This window comes from Artibeus jamaicensis, unplaced genomic scaffold, assembly GCF_021234435.1.
Source record: "Artibeus jamaicensis isolate MK-2021 breed Jamaican fruit bat unplaced genomic scaffold, CSHL_Jam_final contig_332, whole genome shotgun sequence".
In the NCBI taxonomy this organism is placed as follows: Eukaryota; Metazoa; Chordata; class Mammalia; order Chiroptera; family Phyllostomidae; genus Artibeus; species Artibeus jamaicensis.
The window spans coordinates 35,470,154-35,477,318 of record NW_026521788.1 but is presented as its reverse complement, the minus strand read 5'-3'; positions in this window follow the sequence as shown (position 1 = coordinate 35,477,318).

Genomic DNA, 7,165 nt, shown 5'->3' with positions numbered 1-7,165 from the left:
GATTCCTGGATTTGTGTGACTTTTTCTTTTGTCAAATTAGGGAAATTTTCTTTCTTTACTCTTTCAAATATGTTTTCTATCCCTTGTTCTTCTTCTTCTCCTTCTGGTATTCCTATTATTCGGATATTATTACGTTTCATATTGTCTTGCATTTCTCTTAATCTCTCTTCATTCTTTCTGAGCCTCTTTTCCCTTTCCTGTTCTTTCTGTGAGATGCTTTCTACTTTGTCCTCCAATTCACTAATCCGATCTTCTGTTTCATCCACCCTATTTTTAATGCTTTCCACTGTGTTTTTTAATTCAGAAATTGTATTCTTCATTTCCTCTTGGCCCTTGCTAATAATTTCCATTTCCTTTTTCATGTTGATATAGTTCACAGTGAGATCATTGTAACTTCCCTGTAGTTTCTGGTAGCTGATTGTGAGCTCTTTGAACTTCCTGACCACCAGTGCTTTGAATTCAGTATCTGATAGTTGACTTGCCTCTGTTTCATCTAACATTCTTTCTGAGGCTTCCTCCTTTCCTTTCATTTGGGGATTGTTTCTTTGTCTTCCCATTGTTTGTGAGACTCTTCTTGTTAGCCTCAGCTTCTTAGATTAATCTGTTTTGACACCCTGGGTTTATGGTATGAACTTGTGGTGGAATGCCTGTGAATTTCAATGGTGCAGCCTCTTTTGGTTATCCTGTTGTTCTCTGCTTCCACCTACTCAAATATGCAGCAACTTGTGGCTTCTCTCCTACAACAATGTGCAATTTGTCTCTCTGATTCTACTATTGGGAGGCCTCTTCTATGGGTCCAGCTCTGGTCTTTTTATATTTTCAAGTTGATTGTGACTCTTGTGGGTAAAAGAAATGATAAGGGAAGAAATAAAAGGAAGAGAGAAAAAAATGGTAGAGGAATGGAATAAATAGCAGTAAGTTTAGAAAGAAAAGAAAAAGAAATAAAACAGAAAATCCGGGAAAAGAGGACAAAAGTATGGAAAGATGAAACAGTAATAAAGTTTAAAAGAAATAACAGATTACTTTAAAAAAGCAAAAAGATAAAGAAAAGGAATGGAGAGGGGAGAAAGGTAAATAAAAAAAGAAAGACTAAAAATAAAATAAAGTAAAAAAAAAAAAAAAAAAAAAAGCACCAAAATAATCTCTCAAACACAGCCTCAGAAAAAGGAATGTCTCTTGTTGGCTTCAAACTAGCCAAACCGGTTGTAGCAGGATCTCCCTGTGTGCTGGGATGCCGGCGCAAGTGCGCGCATCAGCCGGGCTACCAGCTTGGGGTGTGGGCGCCTGTGCACCCGCCGCGCGCACTGGCCAGGCTACCGGATTGGGGTGTGGGTGCCTGCGCACTTGCCGGGCACACTCCCGGGCTGTCCGGGACTGTGCAACCAGCGCCTCCCGGGACCGCGCCGGGCCCGGGCACTTCCCGGGTCCGCGCCGGCCCGCGCCGGTCCCGGGCACTTCCTGGGTCCGCGCCGGTCCGCGCCGGCCCGGGCACGGGTCCGCGCCGGTCCGCGCCGGCCCGGGCACGGGTCCGCGCCGGTCCCGGGCACTTCCCGGGTCCGCGCCGGTCCGCGCCGGCCCGGGCACGGGTCCGCGCCGGTCCGCGCCGGCCCGCGCCGGCCCGGGCACGGGTCCGCGCCGGTCCCGGGCACTTCCCGGGTCCGCGCCGGTCCGCGCCGGCCCGGCACGGGTCCGCGCCGGTCCCGGGCACTTCCCGGGTCCGCGCACTTCCCGGGACCGCGCCGGCCCTAGCACTTCCCGACCCTAGTGGCGTCAGCCTAGAGTTCTCTGCGCCCCCGCTCGCGCGGGAAACCGTCTGGCGCTTCTAGGACCAGTAGCCCCGGCTCAAAGAACCCTGCGCCAGTGCGCGCCAGAGACCAGCTATGGGTGCAAGCAGGAAACCGTCAGGGAGCGTCCTTGTCCTGCGGCGCCTCTCCAGACTCTCTGTGCCCGCGAACTCGTCCTTCTGGGACTGGCGCAACCGGCAGCGGGCTTCCCGGTCCCCTGGTGTTGGCTCAGAGGCCTCCGCTTCCAACAGACCTTCTGGGACCCGGAGTAACCGGCAGGGCGCTTCCCATTCGTGTGGCTAGTCCCCAAAAGCCTCCACTTTCCCCTTGGCTCCCTGCAAGGTCGGATAGGAAACAAGCCAATCTGCCTTGGCAGGAGAACACCTCAGTCCACTTTCAATAAAACAAAACAAAACTTTCCGGACATCCTGTCTCTCATTCCTGCTCAGTCCCCAACCAAACCCGTGAGGCTAATGCGTCTCTGGATTCCTCCCAGGCTTGCAATCCCAGAGTCTGCAGTTAAACCGGGCTCTGTGTCTTTGTACCCCTCCCCAAAAATGCAAGCCGGCAAGCAAACGGGTCTCTGCCTGGTGTTATCCAGTTTTGCTTATACAGGATGGAGGGGAGCTGCTGGCCCACGCTGGTGGCCACTGGAGCCGCTGGGTGCCCAAGCACCTGTGGTAGACCTCTCTGGTGTTGGTCTCAGACCGATGGTTCTGGACCCCGGCTGTAGATGCAGCACCCGGGCCACCTGGCCTGGGGCGCCAGCCCCGCCGCTTCTTTGTCTTTACTTTGGACCCCAAAGCCCCACTGACCTGCCGCTTTCTGGTGTTTCAGCGTCCAACAGAGTCTCTGTTCTTTCAAATTTCACAAATGCTGGATAACTGATGGATTAGTGCGCTGCTTTTCTATAGATCTGCCAGGATTTTCACCCACGAGTGCGGGAGCTAGAATCCGCACCCTCTTACTCCGACGCCATCTTCCCTCTCTACCAGGAGAGCCCTTTTGCATTGTTGACAGGAATGCAGGCTTTGCAGCCACTGTGTGTTGGGGAAACTTTCCTCAAAAGTCTCCCGTGTGCCACACATGAAAGTAAATACGACTGAGACATGAAGTGATCTACTTGGGGAGAATAAGTGGCCATTTTCCCAGAGGAAAAAGGCCATGAGCAATGACCAGTTTCTCAGGGGGAAAAGGCCAGCAGCAGCCAGTTTCTCCGAGGAGAAAAAGGCCTCGAGCCCCCTCCTCCAGAGCCTTTTATTGGGTTGTAATACACAGGAATACAGGGTGGCAAGGATCAAACAGTAGATAACACTTCAAAGAAATCTGAGGACTTAGTATGAGTCCAAGTCTGTCAGGAACAGAGTTTTAGGGTTTCCTGCTTGAACCCTTAACATATGAATGAAAATACCCTTAGCAGAGCAGATTTCACAGGTTTATTAGGAAGTCTTTGTGATGCCAGGTTTTGCCCTAGGACATGCTCTAGCAAGGCAAGGAGCTGCACCACTCCCCAACAGCTATTCAGGCTTAAGAGGATTAGAGCCAGGAAGCACTTCTTCCAGAGAATGTGGGGACTCGGGCTTTGTCAAAGCCTGGGGGCAAGAGTCCATTGCTCCCTCTTTGTTGCAGTCCCCTGAGTCCTTCCATGAAGGCCTCCCAAGTGATGGAGTCTGGCTTAGGTTGCCCCCCGCTGTGAGGGGTCTTACCTGTCATTGACTTCTGACCAAGCCTTGGGGGCAGGGAGAAGAAAATGAGGCAGCATTTGCTACCAGAGACAAGCTTTGTCTCCTGCAGCTCGCATTCCAAAGGTCGTCCCTCACCCTTAGTCACAAGGGGTCGAGATACAATTCCTAGAACCAGGCAGAGCAGTCTACAACTGTGGAATGAAGTATGGAATTACCTCAAAAAATTAAAAATGGAACTGCCTTATTACTTAGCAATTTCACTTCTGGGAATTTATCCTAAAAAAATCCAAAACACTAACTCAAAAGAATATAAGCACCTCTATGTTCATTGCAGTGTTATGTACAATAGCCCAAGTGTCCATTAGTAGATTAGTGGATAAAACAACAATGGTACATTTATACAAAGAAATACTACTCTGCCATGAAAAAGAAGAAAACTTTACCCTTTGCAACAGCATGATGAACCAGAAGAACATTATGCTAAGTGAAATGAGCCAGTCAGAGAAAGACAAGTGCCAAATTACTTCACACATATGTGGAATCTAGTGAACAAACTGAACTAACAAGCAAAGTAAAGACAGACTCATAGACAGAAAATGGCACAATAGCTCTGAAGGAGGGCCATTAAGGGGTGGAGGGATTGAGCAAAAAAAGAAAGGTGACTCATGGACATGGACAACAGTGTGGTGATTGCACAGGGAAACAGGGTGGGTGGAGATGGAAGACGATATAAGGAGAATGAATAAATGGTAATTAAAAATGCAATAAAATAAAACCATAATGAAAAAATTATGCACTACCACTCAAATTTGATAGCAAAATCACATTCTTATTTCCCGCCTCTACCGTATCTTCTTTGAACTCTTTTCTTCTAACAAAGCCACTCTCTTTGGGTCCCCACACCTGCACAGGTTTGGGCTGAGGTGAGGAGTTATGATTGCAAATCATAGCTAAGTCAATCTCTACTGAGATAAAACAGTCTTTTTCAGGTTAAATTTTATAAGTGAATATTTAATCTTGCAGGTTACCACCTCCCCTTTGTGCTAGTAAAGCTCTCCTGAGTTGATCCTCAGTAGAGAACTCACATGAGCACCTGTCCTCCAGGTCCTCATTGGCTTCTTATGTGGGGAGTGAAATGGCCTGCCCTGCCCCGTGACTTCCTGAGCTAATATGATTTTTGGTTCCATGAGCTTTTTTTGCTTCTTGGCTATATTTGTGCCTCCCCATCTCGGGGAGGCAGGCCCTCAATGACCTCCCACACACCTGCACAGGCTATGGGAATCCAAGATCTTTCTCTGCCTTAGCATCTCATACTGCCATTTTGTTGCTTTGCCACAGCCAGCCAGGTGGGCCTCAGGTCCCCTGGTTCCAGAGCTTTAGCTGTACTGGAGATGCAAACCCCTGCACTGTCAGCTGCCCACAACAGGCCTGAGTTCCTCTTCATCCAGCGCCACCACCCATCAGGCCAAGGAGAGCTGGCACCAAGCCCCCTCAGCGGTTCAGTAGGATTTCCCAAAACTCCTCCATCCTCACCACGTCTTATCCTCCTGGCCCACTTGGTGAGGGTCCTTGTCCCGGAAACCCATGATTCCTACTCCCTGGAACTCTGAGTCTCAAGGTCCAGCTTTAGTAGAGTCAAATTTGACTACAAAGAGAAAAAAATCTTTATCTCAAGGGAAGTGGCCAGAAGAGGCATTTAAAGCTATCACCCGACTATCACCTCTTTTTATTTAAATAAGCATAAGTCACTATCTTTTACTTATAATGATTCTTTTTTTTTAATATTTTATTTATTTATCTTTAGAGGGGAAGGGAAGGAGAGAGGGAGAGAAACATCAATGTATGGTTGCCTTTGGTGCATCCCCTGCTGGGAACTGTCCTGCAGGGACCGGCCTGCAACCCAGGAATGTGCCCTGACTGGGAATCGAACCGCAATTGTCTGGTTCGCAGGCCCGCGCTCAATCCACTGAGCTACACCAGCCAGGGCTATAATGATTCTTAATGAGCACAGGACTGGACAAGAAGTTCCTGTTGGCTTTTTCCAATGACAGTTGTTAGGCACCTCAACCCTAATTCTGAAGGCACCAGAATTAGGGGTGAGGGAGAGGTTTGACTTTTGATTCCATCTGTTCAGTGCAGAGGGGCAGGACCCCAGGGCAGAGGGGTCCCTATAAGCAAAAAGGAGGGACTCTGGACTAGCCTGCTATGCAATAACCCCTTTCTAAGGTAAGTAGGAAAGTCAGGAGACCTGGCCCTTTAGGGGCGGCTGCACTCCAACACATGGGCCTCTTTCCATTTCCTGCACCCTGTTCCCTGCAAAGCAGAATTCTATCTCATTCTCAGGTGCTGGATGAGGGCTAGCCATCCTGCCTGCATGCCCAGTCTTCCCCATCCAGGCTTAAGCTTATTCCTCAGGAGCCAAGCCACCCATCAGAGTGCCCCCTGCCTGCTCCCCATGGAGCAGGCCCCATGGAAATCCTCATTTTCACAGGTCCCTTAGAGATCACAGCCCTGCACACCTATCTCTGAATCCTCACACCAGGGCCAGGAGGACAGCAGGACCATGATGCGGTCAGGTCAGGACTCTGCTACCCACTGCTAGGACCAGCTCTTTGAATACTCTTATTAGAATACTCACCCCTTGCCTCCTGGGTCAGGACTCCATCTTGCTGCCACTTAAGGCTGACTGGCCAGGTCTCCTGCTTCCCACCCCAAACTCCAGGGCCTCCCATGGCCATGCCATTCCAGGGCACTGAGGCTCCAGCAAGGCACACATTGTCTGGATGCAAAGCTCCTGAGTGCCTTAGGTCCACCACGAGATCTAGAAGGACACCATCAAAAGCTTCTGACCTCCTCCAAGAAAGTCATTCCGGCCTTTGCCATTTGTGGCTGAGGCACAGCAGGCAGGCCTAGAATTTCCAATAGGGTCCTGAGGAACCCCTAGCCCCTGTCTTCCCCTACAACAGCTCTGCTTTTCCTTTTGTAGCTTCACTGTGGCTAGCTAAGTTGAATCCACTTCTGCAAATCCCTGAGGTTTTCCCTAGGGGACAGGAGAGAAGGGACACCCCTGAGGGAGTGAGGAACAAAGGACAGCAGCAGCCAATGCATTTACTGGTTTGGTATTGCAGGGAGGAGCAGGAGGAACACTGGGCTCCTGCACATTTGATCCCCAGAGGCACATCTCCAGCTGACTTCCATGCACATGCATCTCTGCTTGGGATTGAGTATTTCTGATTGGGTTTAATATCTGCACTCCAAAATGCAGTACCATTTATAAAGTCATCTTTAATTATTTCATGCTATAATCTTCAAAATTGAATAAGCCCTTTAGAGATAATGAAAATGTGTACTAACTTAAAAAGTAAAATGTAGTGGTGTAACATCATTAGGTATTACAAGGCTGTTATTTCCATGTGTCCTGACTGTCTACCCTTCCCCACCTTTCTGGGAACCTTGGCTTTTTCCCAGCACTGCCAAGGGAAGACAAGGGTGGTGAAGGTGGGGGAAAAGGGAGTGGAGAAGGGAGAGAAGATTCAGACCAGAACAAAAATTAAGCTCATATCTTTGAGCTCAATTCCAAGAGCTGGGTACTTAAAAGGGAACTGGTTTTCCTTTGAATTTCAAAAAATGTGCTTGATTTCGATGATCAGCAACCAGAGCTCTAAAAAGGCAGCACAGAGTTAAAGTCCAAGTGCA